The sequence below is a fragment of the Erythrolamprus reginae genome, chromosome 2 (assembly GCF_031021105.1).
Source record: "Erythrolamprus reginae isolate rEryReg1 chromosome 2, rEryReg1.hap1, whole genome shotgun sequence".
NCBI classification, from domain to species: domain Eukaryota; kingdom Metazoa; phylum Chordata; class Lepidosauria; order Squamata; family Dipsadidae; genus Erythrolamprus; species Erythrolamprus reginae.
Genome location: NC_091951.1, coordinates 102,208,986 through 102,224,963, shown reverse-complemented (window position 1 = coordinate 102,224,963; position 15,978 = coordinate 102,208,986). Strand labels below are relative to the sequence as shown.

At 45.8% G+C, this 15,978-nt stretch overlaps 1 protein-coding gene across 1 annotated transcript in view; it reads right to left on the bottom strand.

Annotated features, from left to right (window-relative positions):
• Positions 1-15,978, bottom strand: part of RNF145 (ring finger protein 145) — a 124,466-nt gene that overhangs the window by 25,278 nt on the left and 83,210 nt on the right. The gene's annotated exons all lie outside the window — the stretch shown is intronic.

Below are 15,978 nucleotides of genomic sequence, written 5' to 3'. Positions count from 1 at the left end.
CGCTGCAGAACTTTTAATGGCCCAGGAATCTGCGGTGAATCCTCTTTTGAGCATCTGTTCAATCCGCTTGTCCTCTGGGCGGAGGACTTCCTCTGCTTCGCCTGGCACAGCAGCCGCCGAGTGAAGGATCTTGACAGGTTCATCCGGTTTAGGAAAGGATAGGAGCTCCTCATAGGAAGAGGAGAGTTTGTACAACTTTTTGTCCTTGGTTGTGGGATTAAGCCCAGAGGCTGGGAAATCCCACTGCTTAAGTAAGGCATCTTTAAACAATTTAGGCATAGGAATTACCTCGTTATCCTCCTGTTCCTCTGTGAAGTAAGGTAAATTCTCCTCCGGGGGATCAGTGGATGTGGAGGCCTGTTTCTCCTGGGCCGCCAATCCCGTAGAAATTCTAGCTTTGAGGAGGAGAGATTTGAACAATTGAGAGGGAAAAATAGTAATTGGAGAAGGAACCTTTATTTGGGATTCCTCATCATCTGAGAGGCCTTGAAAGGGATCCTCATCCTCCTCCATATCCTCATATTCGTCCTGAGAGGAATCTGATTCATCCTGAATAGGAGCTCTAACCGTTGGGGAAGAACCCAAGGGGCGGGAGGGACGAGGAGGTGGAGGAGGTAAGGGGAGCGCATTGATGGTAGAGAGTTTAGCATCAATGGCCTTGGATAACACAGAAAAAATAGATTGGAATTCAGGAGGTAAACTAGAAATATCAGCAGGAATGGCAGAAGAATCCCTGAAGGCCTGGGAGGATCCTGGCTGGGGGGAATCTTCAATAATATCTGGTTCCTCTGGACCTACTCCCCATAGGTTAGGTTGGGGTCTGTCTAGGTTTGGCTCATCCAGAGATAACACAGTGACCCCAGAAGAAGGCAGATTAGAAGCCTCTGGAGGGTCAAGACTACTGAGTACTTGGGCCTGTACTTTCAAACGCTTTGCTGATTTGTCATGGATTTTTTGTAGGGCTTGGTCCCTTCTCTTCTCAGCCCTGGTGACTTTGGTCGAGGGGCGGGCCCCTGAAGAAGAGGAGGTCGAGGCCTGGGGGATACTGGTAATCTCATCGCCTGTAGGCCTGGCCTCTCTGGGACCTTGAGTGGTGCCTCTCTTGGGAAAAGTAGCCATAGTCTGACAATTAACAGAAGACAAGGCTGAGCCAAATAACTGAATAATTAGGGAGAAGAATTTCAAAGACTTCCCAAGAGGAATGGATCCTGCTCCTAGGCCTCGGAGCTGCTGAGACTTGAGGGCAATCTGGGCAAACCCAGAGTTCGTGTCCCCAAATACAGCGTGGCCAGCCTCCCTAAACTTTAATTAAAGTAACCAAGGCACTCTGGTTGGAGGCTTAGCCGGTGGAGAATTAAGCCTGAGCGTCCCAAAGCCCACTCCGGGATCCGAGCGGTGGACTAAGGCCCACGCGGCTGGCAGAAGGCCAACACGAGAGGCCTAAATTAAAAAAGGGCGCGAAGGCCTTCGCGCCGAAAAATCGCTCCGTAATAGAATTCTTAAAGGGGAAGCGATCGACTAAGTCCAGGAGACTAGAAACAAGCGTCTCACTCCGCAGGAGGTATTTCTTAAGCCCTTTAACAATAGTACTATAAATAAATCAATGAAGCAATACTTGCACCAAGACCTCCAGGCCAAAGGATTAAAGGAATCCACAAGCGGCAGCGGGGATCGTAAACGGCAAAAAAGCCGTGGGAAAACGAAACCGCAACTTCTCCCAAAGGAAAAAAACCGAGCCGCAAACGGCTGGCGCTATTAATGCAAGTAAACAAATAAGGATAAACAATTCTTACTACTTTTGAAGGAAAGATCGAAGGGAAGGTGTTAGAATGTTGAACGAGCTATCACAATACAACCGCAGGATATGCGAACTGAGCGAATTCTGGGGAAGGGGCGGATCCAGCAAGCTTTTTTAACACTAGGCTCAGTTCCACCGGATTGGACATGAGCAACCCATGTGACTGCTGGACCCGCTCCTTCAGTACGGAGAAAGAGAGGGAAAGAAAGCAAGAGAGAGAAAAAGAGGGGGGAAGGAGGGAGAGGGAAAGACATAGTGGGAGGGAAGGAGGGAGAGAGAAAGAGAGCAAAAAAGAGAGGAAGAAAGAAAGAAAGAGGGATGGAGAGAGAGAAAGAAGGGAAGGAAGAGAGAGAAAGAAAGAAAGAGGGAGGGAGAAATAGAGTGAAATGGAGGAAGAGATATTTTTTCGTCCAAACTTTTCTTTAGCCCCCCCTGCCCCCCCACCCCCCGTTGAGTGTTCCCCAGAATTTTGAAAATATGAATAATGTGCCGCGGCTCAAAAAAGGTTGGGAAACACTGGGCTACACTGTCACAAGCTGGCAAGAAATCCAAGAGAATGCCTTCATAATATTGAGGGAGCCACTTGCGATAGGGCTTCGTCCCTCCTTTCCACCAAGGCAAACTGTAGTGGCCAGAGGAGCTTTCATGCTCCATTCTCCCTGCTAGTTGACAATAGGAGCTAGCGTGATAACGCAGCGTTTCTAGATCACAGGCGGTCAGGGGCTTCTGCTCCACTTCAGTGGGCACGCTTCAAAGACTTCCTTCTACCTGGTTACAGCCAAGCCGCAGGTCGCAGGAGACTAGCGCTCCAACAACTATTACTGCCTATGGCTTCAGGACAGCCAATGTCGGGGAGAGTGGGTCACAGGAACTTCGTGCTCGAGCAACATGCTGCGCTACACCTGTTTGGCACCCCACAGTTTCAAATTCCAAAGGCTATGCTCATGAGGGCCACACTACAGCTGACCAGTGCCAAAAATCACTACGGATTACGAAACTCTCTCCCTATCTATTACAAGGTCCTCTTTCATCCCAACCTCATCAAAGTGAGGAATAAATTAATCTTTTGAATTAGAAGAATAGTTGGCACGCCTGTCCAAGCTGAATGACTGAGTCAAAAAGTTGGAAGAGGTAGCGACAGAGGCATGACCTAAACAGCTCTGACAGACTCAGTCCATCAGTTTAGTAGATGAGTTTAAACCATTCCTGGATGCTATATTCCCCACTATGGAAAATCAGTAAGGTTGCACAGTCTACTAATTTCTGATGATGGTTAAATCTACCAAGGTGATCAAAGGAATCTTAGTACCAAGTAAACTAAATCACAACTGAAATGGTTCCAGAAAATCGGTTTCATCTCACTATATGCATAGTGTGAGTCAGTTTGGCCTGGTGATTAAGGCACCAGGATAGAGACCAGGAGACTATGAGTTCAAATCCCACTTTAGGCATGAAAGCTGGATGGATGACTTTGGGCCAGTCCACTCTCTCTCAACCCAATCCACCTCACAGGGTTGTTGTTGTGGGGAAAATAGGAAGAGGAAGGTGGATTAAATAGGTCCACCACTTTGGATTATTTATAAAAATAATAAAAGGCAAGATGAAAATAAATAAAAATGAGTGCTGCCTTAGAAGCCAAAGCACACACACACACACACTTATGGACCAGAATATCTCCGGGACCGTCTTCTGCCGCACGAATCCCAGCGACCGATTAGGTCCCACAATGTTGTCTGGCGGGACCCAGGGGAAGAGCCTTCTCTGTGGCGGCCCCGACCCTCTGGAATCAACTCCCCTTGGAGATCAGGACTGCCCCCACCCTCCTTGCCTTTCGCAAACTCCTCAAAACCCACCTCTGCCGTCAAGCATGGGGAAATTGATTCCCCCGGGCCGTTCCGTTTTATGCATGGTTTGTCTGGGATGTATAACTGTTTTTATATTAAGGATTTTAAACTGTTTTTTAAAAATCATTGGATTTGTACTGTGTTTTGTTGTTGTGAGCCGCTCCAAGTCTCCGGAGATGGGCGGCATACAAATTTAATAAGTAATAATAATACTTACACTGACTATTTTTTGCTACATTTCTGCTGACAAATCATACAGCTCAAGTTTAAAAGAAGCCGATGACATAAATATGAATTGCTACACCCTCCCACCCTTTTATGTCATAGTGCCGCCCGCTATTGCTCTTTAATTCAGAGTTCATGGTGCAGACACCGATGTGTGCATGACATTTCTGTTTATTATTAAGACCCATGTGATGATTTGGCACCTCACAGCTCTAAATAAAGTGCAACTCTCACCTAGCTGCAGTAGAGACATGTTTTATTATACTACCTCTTCTACGGAGATATTAGTCAGGAACATTGCACCCCTTTTTTGTAGATTTCCCTGAATATAGAATCTTTTTTTTAAAAAAAAATTTAACCACTGCTGGCAGCCCAATACCATCTCACATCTCGGTTAGCAGCCAAATTTTGCTTTCCTGCCTCTAAGATCAGAAGCCAAATTCTGATCCAGCAAGAGAAACATTCTGCCTGTTGTTTTGTTTTGGTTTTCCTTGTTGGCTTTTAAAGAATAAACAATATTTTTTCTCTTTTTTTGTTTTCCTTTCTGCATTTTGGACAGCAAATTGAATGAACACAATGAAAACGAAGCTTTCCTAAAAGATAGCATGTCCAGGCAGACGCCCTGGGGATTGATTTTTCTCAAAGGAAGAATCGCTGCAGAGGAGGATTAATGTGGGCTAGAAAAGCAAGCAAGGGGAAAATGAAGTGTGATCCCAATGACTAATTGAGCTGGGGAGAATGATGCTTTCCCCTAAAATCTGTGTGGCTTCCAGTTTAATTACAGCAATGCTGAGCACACAAGGAGTCTGCTTGGCTCTTAGGAAATCCTCTGGGAGCAGGCATTGTGGCTCTAAAAAAAAATACATTCGGTTGCTACTGCTATTTGATTAGAGTTTGTGGAAAGGATTTTTGAGGAGGGAATTTGAAATGGAAAGTTTTCTTTCTAAAATCCACAAGATTTTACCAATGCTCTGGCTAATCCTGCCCCGGCTATTTCTTTTAAATAATGCGGAAGACATTTGTAGGGTCTTTCCCCGTGACTTCCTGACAAAGGGACAGGTTAAGAAATCCAGAGAAGTTCATCAAAGAGAACTGCAAGGCTTGCAATTTGCATCCAAGAATGGGCTAAGCTTTGCAACCAGTTCTGCCTTTAATGTTCCTCCCTCCACAAAGAAATGTGGTTTAAGAATTGAAATGCTCTGGAGAGGTACAGTGGTATCTCTGCTTAAGAATGCCTCTACTTAAGAACTTTTCTAGATAAGAACCGGGTGTTCAAGATTTTTTGCCTCTACTTAAGAACCATTTTCTAAGCCTGGAAAAATTTCCCAGGAAATTTGAGAACGGCACGAAGGCATGGCCAGTTTTCTGCCATTCTCCCTTTAATCCCGGCCATGTGGGCTGCCAGAGGAGCCTTTTGGTTGCACTTAAGGAGGCTTTGGCAGTCCAGAGCAAACAAAGCATTTTCCTTTCTCTGGGCGCTTGGACAGGGAATAAACCTCTGCCAGAGTCCAGAGAAAAGAAATGCTCCCTTCGCTCTGGGCAGCTGGGAGTCACCACAGTGAAGGAAAGGCACCGTCTACAAAGTGAGCGAGCAAGAGAAGAGGGGAGCCCTTCAGCATGGGAAGGAAGAGGCAGCAGGTAGCAGCAGCAGCCAGTGTATGGGAGGCAGTGTATGGGAAGCAGCCTCGCGCCGGGTGTATGAGAGGCACGTGCTCCTCCTTGCCGCCTCAGAGCTCCTCTTTTTTTTTTAAAGCCTTAAAGTTTGGGATTTTTTTGATTCCCCTCACCTCACCTTCTTCCTTCGGGAGCGACTGGCCTCCTCCTCTTCTTCCTCCTCCTCCTCCCACCCAAATTCCGAGCTTTTATTTCTTTCCTAATGGGTTTGCATGCATTATTTGCTTTTACATTGATTCATATGGAAAAAAATGCTTCTACTTAAGAACTTTTCTACTTAAGAACCTGGTCACGGAACGAATTAAATTCTTAAGCAGAGGTACCACTGTACCTGCAAACTGAAATTGACTCTGTTGCACATTTTCATCTACCGATGGCCCTTTCCAGTTCAGTGTTAATGTAAGCTGAACCAACTTTTGTGTAAGATGAGTCAATTGTCAGGCTGGCGTGTAATAACAGCCTTCAATTTCAGTAGGAAGTTTTAGATTTTTTTTTAAAGGCACCAGAAAGCATGCACTTTCTTTTTTTAGGAGAAATAAGATTGTGATTACAATGCGCTATTAAGGAAAGTTGCTATTCCTAACTAGTGATTACGCAAGATTAGAATCTTAACACAAAATCACTGAGCTATAATTATATTAGATTGCGTACCATTTGCTTGAAATGCAATTGGGGGGCAATTAACTGTGTGGCAATTATGTTACTTTATATAATACTCTTCCTTTGTTCTGTTCTGCACTGTACACTGTTCTCCTCAAACACTGTTTATTTTTTATTAGCACCTCTCCTTACAAAAACTGCAGGGCATGAGTATCTTCTAAATAGCTTAAATACTCTGAGTAATTTAGAAAGGAAGTTGGTAAAATGATAGTATGATCCTCAACTGTAGCACAGTTGGCATTTCTGTAGGGAACACTCTTCTTTTGGGGGTTCTGGAAATCAAGCTATTTTTCAGGAGAGGATGGAAAAAGTATGCCACATACTCTACCTTCAGATCTTCATAAGAGAGGTGAAAAAATGAAACAGATCCAATTGTACAGATGCAGTAACTGTTTTGCAAAATGCTGACCTAAGCTGCCTTTGTGCCCTAACGTTTGTGCATGCCACAATGAGAACATAATCAGATAGCTCTCTAAATCAAAGAATGAAACTTAAGGAACAAACAAATACACAGAAAAAGAAGACAAGAAATCTGCACACACAGAGAACTTTGGACATTGCTTCTTCTGTTAGGCTATTTGGAAGAATTCCAGTGGAGCTGATGCTTATTAAGGCTTATGTCCTGTGGGCAGCCCAGACTGCATGCACAGACGTAGGAAAAAGTTGCCCACAGCATGAAAACATGCATCAAAGCTCTAATTAAGTGGCATCTAAACCTTATACAGCATGATGGTTTTGGTTAGAATTCAGGTAGTTTATAGAGTGTTCCCTCGATTTTTGCGGGTTCGAACTTTGCGAAAAGTCTATACCACGTTTTTTCAAAAATATTAATTAAAAAATACTTCGTGGTTTTCCCCCCCCTATACCAGTTTTTCCTGCCCAATGACGTCATATGTCATCGCCAAACTTTCATCCACCTTTAATGAATATTTTTAAAATAAACTTTAATAAATAAACATGGTGAGTAAATGGTTGCTAAGGGAATGGGAAATTGCAATTTAGGGGTTTAAAGTAACAGGAAGGCTTGTGATACTGTTCATAGCCAAAAATAGTGCATTTATTTCCGCATCTCTACTTTGCAGAAATTCAACTTTCACGGGCAGTCTTGGAACGCATCCCCCGCGGAAATTGAGGGAACACTGTATACATCCTCACGGTGCTGATAGCAGATCTAGCTATGGTCATTTAGTTTGTCCTTAAAAAGATTTGTAAGGGAGACTTTGAACTTTTATTTCAGCAGAGAGAGAAAATGGATTCAAAGACAAACCAAGAATTCATCTTCCATTTTTTCTTTTATGCAGTTTCCTTAGCTTCAAGCAACACAGACTAATTGTTTTGGTTAAAATGTGTTGAACTGTAGATTCAGGCTCGCTTCTCCATTCAGCCAAATATTTGGGACTAGTTGCCAAATTGTGGCTAACTCAGAGGATTTCTAATGAGAATAAAAGGAAAGACAGACCACCACAAATATTCCTTTGAGCTTCACAAAATAGGCGTTGATTGCTTACCTGAACGCCTCTTCTCGTACGGTGAGCGGGTACAGCAGTCACATGGGTTGCTCATGTCCAATCCGGTGGAACTGAGCCTAGTATTAAAAAAGCTTGCCGGATCCGCCCCTTCCCCAGAATTCGCGAATCCATAGACTAGGCTCAGTTGTGAAGCTCTGTAGTGTTCAACTCTCATTGTTAGAGGAAGAAAGAGATAGAAAGGTAAAGAAGACACATACAAGGGCGGGAAGTGACTGCTGTACCCGCTCACCGTACGAGAAGAGGCGTTCAGGTAAGCAATCAACGCCTATTCTCCGTACTGAAGGAGCGGGTCCAGCAGTCACATGGGACATACCCAATAGATGGTCCCTAGGGTGGGATTAGCTTGCTATCGTGTGAGATAACGGATTGGAGTACCCTTCTGCCGAAGGCAGCGTCCGCTGAAGCGTAAGAATCAATTTTGTAGTGCCTGATGAAGGAATTTGGCGAGGCCCAAGTGGCTGCTTTGCAGACCTCCTCCAACGGGGCTTGAGTCGCCCAAGCGGCCGAGGTGGCTGCGCTCCTGGTGGAATGCGCAGTGATGTTCCTTGGAACTGAGAGGGAGGCCGACTCATAGGCCTTAGATATAGTCCCTCTGATCCAACGGCCTATTACTGTTGAAGACACTTTGGCCCCCATGACTCTGGGATGATAGGCTACAAAAAGTGCTTCTGACCTCCGAAAGGGTCCTGTGCGTTGGATATATATTCTCAGCGCTCTGGTGAGATCCAGGGTGTGCCATCTAATTGCCAAGGGATGGTCTCGTTGGAGGCAGAAGGAAGGTAGGACAATATCCTGAGATCTGTGGAACATGGAACTGACCTTGGGTAAGAAGGTGGGGTCCAGTCGCAAGACTACCTTGTCCTGATGGAATTGGCAAAGGTCCTGCCTGATTGAGAGGGCAGCCAGCTCCGAAATGCGTCGGGCAGAGGTAATAGCCACCAGGAAAGCTACCTTAAAGGATAGGTACCTGAGGGACGCCGATTTTAGGGGTTCGTATGGTGCCTGCGTGAGGGAGTGGAGAACCCGTGGCAAATCCCAGGATGGATACCTGTGGACCTTGGAAGGTCTGAGGTTGGCTATGCCCTTGAGGAATTCCTGAACTTCAGGGAAGGATCGGAGAGGCTGTCTGCGGGGGCCCCCTAGGACAGATGAAATGGCTGCCAGATGACGCCGGAGGGTGCTGGTGGAGAGTCCTTTATGGAAACCTTGCATAAGGAAGGAAATAATTCTGTGTATGGGGATGCACAGAGGGGAGAGACCTTCCTGAAGACACCACTGGTGAAACTTGGACCACGTGTGGTCGTAGATTCGATTGGTCGAGCCCCTTCTGGCCTTTAGAATGACCTCCACTGAATCAGGGTCATGCCCACGCAGCTCTAAATCTCTCCTGATAACAGCCAGGCGGTGAGGTGGAACCACTCCGGGTCTGGATGGAAAGAGGCCCCCTGCCGCAGCATATCCCCCGAAACGGGGAGTCGCCAAGGGTCCTGGACGGACAGCTGTTGGAGATCTGCGAACCAGGGCCGGCGGGGCCAATGAGGGGCGATTAAGATTACTCGGGCCCTCTCGGTGAGGACCTTGTGAATCACGTCCGGGAGGATTGGAATCGGAGGAAATGCATAGAGTAGGCCTGGAGGCCATGGACTCCGGAGGGCATTGATCGCTTCCGCTCCCGGGGATGGAAATCTGGAATAGAAGCGAGGGAGTTGGGCGTTCGTATTGGTCGCGAAGAGATCCAGGACTGGTAGGCCGAATCTGAGGGTGATTTGATGGAACAGGTCTTGGTGGAGGTTCCACTCTCCTGGGTCTATCGTTGCTCGGGATAGCCAATCCGCCTGGATGTTGAGACTCCCCGAGATGTGATCGGCTAGGAGCGACTGGAGATGTTTTTCCGCCCAAAGGCCCAGCTTGAGGGCCTCCCTCATGAGAGCCTTGGATCTCGTGCCCCCTTGCCTGCAGATATGGCTTTTTGTGGCAATGTTGTCGGTGAGAATGAGAACGTGCCGGTTGGGGATGCGAGGAGAGAAATGCTTCAGAGCCAGGGAGACGGCTCTTAACTCTAGCCAATTTATTGGCCTGGAAGCTTCCTCCGGGGACCACGTGCCCTGGGCTATCATCCCCTGGGCGTGGGCGCCCCATCCCGATAGACTGGCATCTGTGGTGATGACAAATTGATCCGGGCACCTGAACGGGGATCCTCTGTCCATGGCCGGAGACTTCCACCACTTGAAGGATCTGCGAACACTCAGTGGGATGACAATGCGTCGATTTGAGTTGCTGTGCCCCGATCTCTGAAAAGGCAACAGAAGCCACTGGAGTTCCCTAGCATGAAGGCGAGCCCAGGGAATGATGCCTATGCATGACACCATCTTCCCCAAAAGAGAAGATAGAGTAACTATGGATACTGAAGGATTAGATAAAATGTTAGAAATTAACTCCACTATACTGAGTTTTCTCTCGGGAGAGAGAAAAACCTGGGAAGATTTTGAATCAATAATGGCTCCCAGGTGAGGAATGGAAGTGGAAGGTTGGAGGTGACTTTTTTCAAAGTTGATGGAAAACCCATGGTCCTGAAGGACTGACATGGTGACAGAAAGGTCTGATTTCACTCTCTCTAGGGAGTTCCCATGAATTAAAATATCATCAAGATAACATAAAATGTGGATGGGAGACGCCCGGATATAGGCCGCCAGGGACCCCAAGAGCTTTGTGAAGACCCGAGGGGCCGAGGAAAGGCCAAATGGCATCGCCCTATACTGGAAATGCCTGCCTTGAAAGGAAAAACGTAAAAATTTTCTGTGGCATTTGGCTATAGGAATGTGAAGGTAGGCCTCAGTGAGGTCTAAGGAGACCATGAAATCTCCCGAGTGAATGGCGGCCAAAATAGAAGACAAGGAGTGCATTTTAAACTTCCTATATTTGATGAATAGGTTTAGTTTCTTTAAATCCAAAATGGCTCTCCAACCTCCGGAGGACTTTGGAACCATAAATAGGATGGAATAAAAACCTAGGCCCTTCTGACCGGAAGGGACCGGCTGAATGGCTCTAATGGACAATAGATGAGAAATGGCCTCCTCCATACGGTTACAATCTGAGGATGACCTGGGCGAAGGGCAGGAAATAAAACGTTTAGGGGGAGGAGAAATAAATTCTAAAAGAAGGCCTGATTGAACAGTGTCAATGACCCAAGGGTCCTTGGAGGTGAGACGCCAATTTGCAGCGAAATGAGCTAGGCGACCCCCTATGGGAATGGAGGAAAGGTTACCATCTAGGTTTTTTTGAAGCCCTGTTAGAGGCAGCTCCCCTTTGGAAACGAAAACCCCTACCCCTGGAGTTCCTACCTTGGGAACGAAAGCGGGGGGAATACTGACCTGGAGATCTCTGATAGGAAGCCGCTTGATCTTGCTGGCGCCCTGGGCGACGAAAGGACTGCGTTTTAATAACCTTTTTTGTGGTTGGGCCCAAAACCTTCTTCTTGTCTGTGGTCTCCGTGAGGAGAGGATCCAGAAGATCACCGAAGAGAAGGTCGCGCTTTAAGGGGCCCTGGGATAACTGCCACTTTTGGCGAACTCCCGCTTGCCAAGGGCGAATCCATAGGAGTCTTCTTGCCGTTGTAGAGGCTGCAATAGACTTAGCAGAAAATCTAGTAGATTGTAAGGTGGCATCAGCCACGTACTGGGCAGCTGCAAAGACCTTGTTGAAGTCTTGTTGACCTCTCAAGTCATCTGGAGGAATGTGCTGTTGAAGTTGGCGAAGCCACAGCAGCATGGCTCTGGAGAAGAAGGAGGCTGCTGCAGAACTTTTAATGGCCCAGGAATCAGCGGAGAAACCTCTTTTGAGCATTTGCTCGATGCGCTTGTCCTCTGGACGGAGGACTTCCTCCGCCTCGCCTGGCACAGCCGCTGCCGAGTGAAGAATTTTGACAGGTTCATCTGGTTTGGGAAAAGATAGAAGCTCTTCATAGGAAGAGGAGAGTTTATACAACTTTCTGTCCTTGGTAGAGGGATTAAGGCCAGAGGCTGGAAAATCCCACTGTTTAAGTAAGGCATCTTTAAATAATTTAGGCATAGGGATTACCTCGTTATCCTCCTGTTCCTCTGTGAAGTAAGGTAAATTCTCCTCCGGGGGATCAGTGGAAGTGGAGGCTTGTTTCTCCTGGGCCGCTAATCCCGTAGAAATTCTAGCTTTGAGGAGGAGAGATTTGAATAGTTGAGAAGGGAAAATAGTAATAGGAGGAGGGACCTTTATTTGGGATTCCTCGTCCTCAGATAAGCCCTGGAAAGGGTCTTCATCCTCCTCTACATCCTCATATTCATCTTGGGAGGACTCTGAGTCATCCTGAATAGGAGCTCTGACCGCTGGGGAAGAACCCAAGGGGCGGGAGGAACGAGAAGGAGGAAGAGGTAAAGGAAGCTCATTGATGGAGGAGAGTTTGGCATCAATGGCTTTGGACAACACAGCAAAAATAGATTGGAACTCAGGAGGTAAACTGGAAATATCAGCAGAAATGGCAGAAGAATTCCTAAAGGCCTGGGAGGATCCTGGCTGGGGGGAATCTTCCATAATATCTGGTTCCTCTGGACCTATGCCCCATAGGTTAGGTTGGGGTCTATCTAGGTTTGGCTCATCCAGAGATAACACAGGGACCCCAGAAGGAGGCAGGCTAGAGGCCTCTGGTGGGTCTTGACTACTGATTACTTGGGCCTGCACTTTCAAACGTTTTGCTGATTTATCATGAATCTTTTGTAGGGCTAGGTCCCTTCTCTTCTCGGCCCTGGTGACCTTGGTCGAGGGGCGGGCCCCTGGAGAAGAGGAGGAAGAGGCCTGGGGGATACTAGTAATCTCATCGCCTGTAGGCCTGGCCTCTCTGGGACCTTTAGTTGTGCCTCTCTTGGGAAAGGTAGCCATAGTCTGACAATTAACAGAAGACAAGGCTGAGCCAATAATTAAATTATAAGGAGAAGATTTCAAGGACTTCCCAAGAGGAATGGATCCTGCTTCGAGGCCTCGAAGCTGCTGAAACGTGAGGACAATCTGGGCAAACCCAGAGTTCGTGCCCCCAAATCCAGCGGGGCCAGCCTCCCTAAACTTTGCAATTAAGTAAAACCAAGGCACTCTGGTTGGAGGCTAGGCCGGTGGAGAATTTAGCCTGGGACCCCCAAGGCCCGCTCCCGGATCCACGCGGTGGACTGAGGCCTACGCGGCTGGCAGAAGGCCAACACGAGAGGCCTAGATATTTTAAGAAAAGGCGCGAAGGCCTTCGCGCCAAAAAATCGCTTCGTAGAATTTCTTAGGGGGAAAAGCGATCGACTAAGTCCAGGAGACTAAAGGCGTCCCACTCCGCAGGAGGTATTTTATAAGCCCTTAAATATATTTTTATACAATAATTAAGCAATAATCCAATAATAAATACTTGCACCAGGACCTCCAGGCCAAGGGATTAGAAGAATCCACAAGCGGCCGCAGGAATCGTAACCGGCAAAACCGCCGGGGGAAAACGAAACCGCAACTTCTCCCAAGTAAAAAAGCCTAGCCGCTTTTTATTTTTTTCCTTTTAAAACGGCTGGCGCAAATAGTGCAAGTAATTGAATAAAGACAATAAATCTTACTACTTTTTTGAAGGAAAAGTCGAAGGGAAGGTGTTAGAATGTTGAACGAGCATTCACAATACAACCGCAGGATATGCGAACTGAGCGAATTCTGGGGAAGGGGCGGATCCGGCAAGCTTTTTTAATACTAGGCTCAGTTCCACCGGATTGGACATGAGCAACCCATGTGACTGCTGGACCCGCTCCTTCAGTACGGAGAAAGGGAAATATGCTGCAGCTTCATCTCACATTTTACACCCACACCCACACACATTGATATTAATCATCCTTTAGGTCAGCCTTTTTCTTTCGTAAAGATGATAGGAATTTTAGTTGCAAAGATTCTAGGGGCACTTGGCTGAAATGGGCTGCTCTTCATAAAATAAACTAGGCAGTCGAAGCCGCTTTGACAACAATTGCTCATTGAATTCTCCCAAAGAGACATAGGAAGAAAATGGAATTACAAGATTACGATTTTAAAAGAGAGCAGACCACCTTGTTAATTAATAAGCTGATAGTTATTTATATGCCTTTAATTCTACAGCTGCATATTTTTTGGAGTATAAAATGCTCCTTTTTACTGAATGTAGCCCACCCATCCACTTCCACACATTGGTCTCTGCCTGCCAGCAATTTACCTCTTTGCAGCAAACAGCAGCAGAGCTGAAGTACAAGCCACTAATTATCTACCTCCTGACACTCAGCTGATTGATTGAAGCTGCAGGCAAGCCCACCTAAAATGAAAGTGAACCTAAAGCTGCACAGAGGCAAATTGCTGGAGGGATCAGACTGTGCTGAAACTGGCTGCTTGTTTTTTTTGCCGCAATGAGGTAAGTCAATAACTATAAATGCCTATAGAAAGTTCAAATTATTAGACATTTTTAAAAGATTGCTTTTTTAATAACTTAACAAAATGAAGAAGCTTTTTTAAAACAAATGCTTTATCTGAAAAGGCCCAGTAATATTGCATCTTCTTTTAAATAGCAGAGAATACTTCCAGAAAGCCACATCAATTTTAAAGACCTCTAAAAGTATAATCTGAAATGTAAGAATATCCTCTTTTAGTATTAAGATAAGGCAGTTGAGTTAAACCCTCACTTAGTCATGTTTGGAGTAGATCTATTTAAATAATTGTGAGGAGTTGGTGTGATTACATTTAAGAAAACTTTCTGGGAATAATATACTGCCATAATGTATATTTCTCCAATTCTTTGCTATTTCTATGGGTCAGGCACACATGCATAGAAATACACCACAAACAAGGTATATCATCTATGCTTTTGCTGTTTGGCAAATTGCTGGGAGGCAGATGCCTTTTTTTCTTGTTTTTCTCCTCCAAATCTAAGGTGCGTCTTATACTCCGAAAAATACGGTAATTAGCAATTTCAGTTGTTCATTAACTTCACAATTTAAGGATTCATAGTATTTTTTTAATTCAAAGGATTTATTACAAACACAGAAGGAGCAATGTTTTTAAAAGGGAGAGACTATCCTGATTTAGCATCCTGGAATGGTGACAAAATGTTCATAGATGAGATTTTATAGGATAAATCAACAAAAGTCAGGAGGGGAGTCAAGTTTGGGATCAAAGCTTGAAACCAGGAAATTAAGTTCTAGTCCTAATTTAAACACTAATGATGGATGGATGCCTGTGGACCAGTCACTCTCTGGGTTGTTAAGGAAAATATAAAGAGGAAGGAGTATTACATATGTTTAGCCATCTTGAGTTATTTATAAAAATAATGAAGATGAAATTTTAAAAAATCTTTAAAAAACAATTGCAGGCACTGACATTATATTAGAACAGTCCAACCTAAAATCCATGGTACTTTGTTTACTATTTATTAACAAATTACACCAAAAAACAAGGATTAATAGAGAGCTTGATACAGGGTGTAGCTTCAATGCACTTTCCAAATGGTTATTAATCCTTTTAGACCTGTCTCACACTATTTCATCACTTTAAAAAACCAAATCAAAACATGAACGTTTTAATTTTATTAGAAAACATTTCCATTATTCTCATCAGTACAGTGATCCCTCGATTTTCACGATCTCGATCTTCGCGAAACGCTACACCACGGTTTTTCAAAAAATAATAAATTAAAAATACGTCCCCGTTTTTTTTGCTATACCACGGTTTTTCCCACCCGATGACATCATACGTCATCACCAAGAGTCACTTTAGTAATTTAAAAATTACAATGCCATCCATTTCCAAAGGGGAGAAAGATTGATTTCGCCTGAGAGAAACTGCTCCCCCCCCACACACACACAAGCCCTCCCCGGGACCCACACACGAAATTCACGGCGCCCCCCCTTCGTTGGAACCCCCAGTTCCCCCTCTTTTTTTGCCCCCCTCCCGCCCCATCGCTTGGCTGCGGGGTCCGCCAGGTTTGCATTTCTCACATAAATTTCACCAAGAATGGGAAAACACGCGTTGGATGGTCAAAAAAACAAACCCCGGAACGAGCTATTATTGGGCGATGAGGGAGATGCATTTAAAAGGCTAAAAAGGAAGGGATGGAAATTACATTACTTAGCCGGTGAGAGGGGTGGATCGGGTGGGTGGGCGAGCGGCGAGTGGGCGGTAGCGGCGAGGGCGCCGGAGGCGCTGGGGGACCGGGGGCAGCCGGCATTCAAAGCAATCTGTCGGCTTC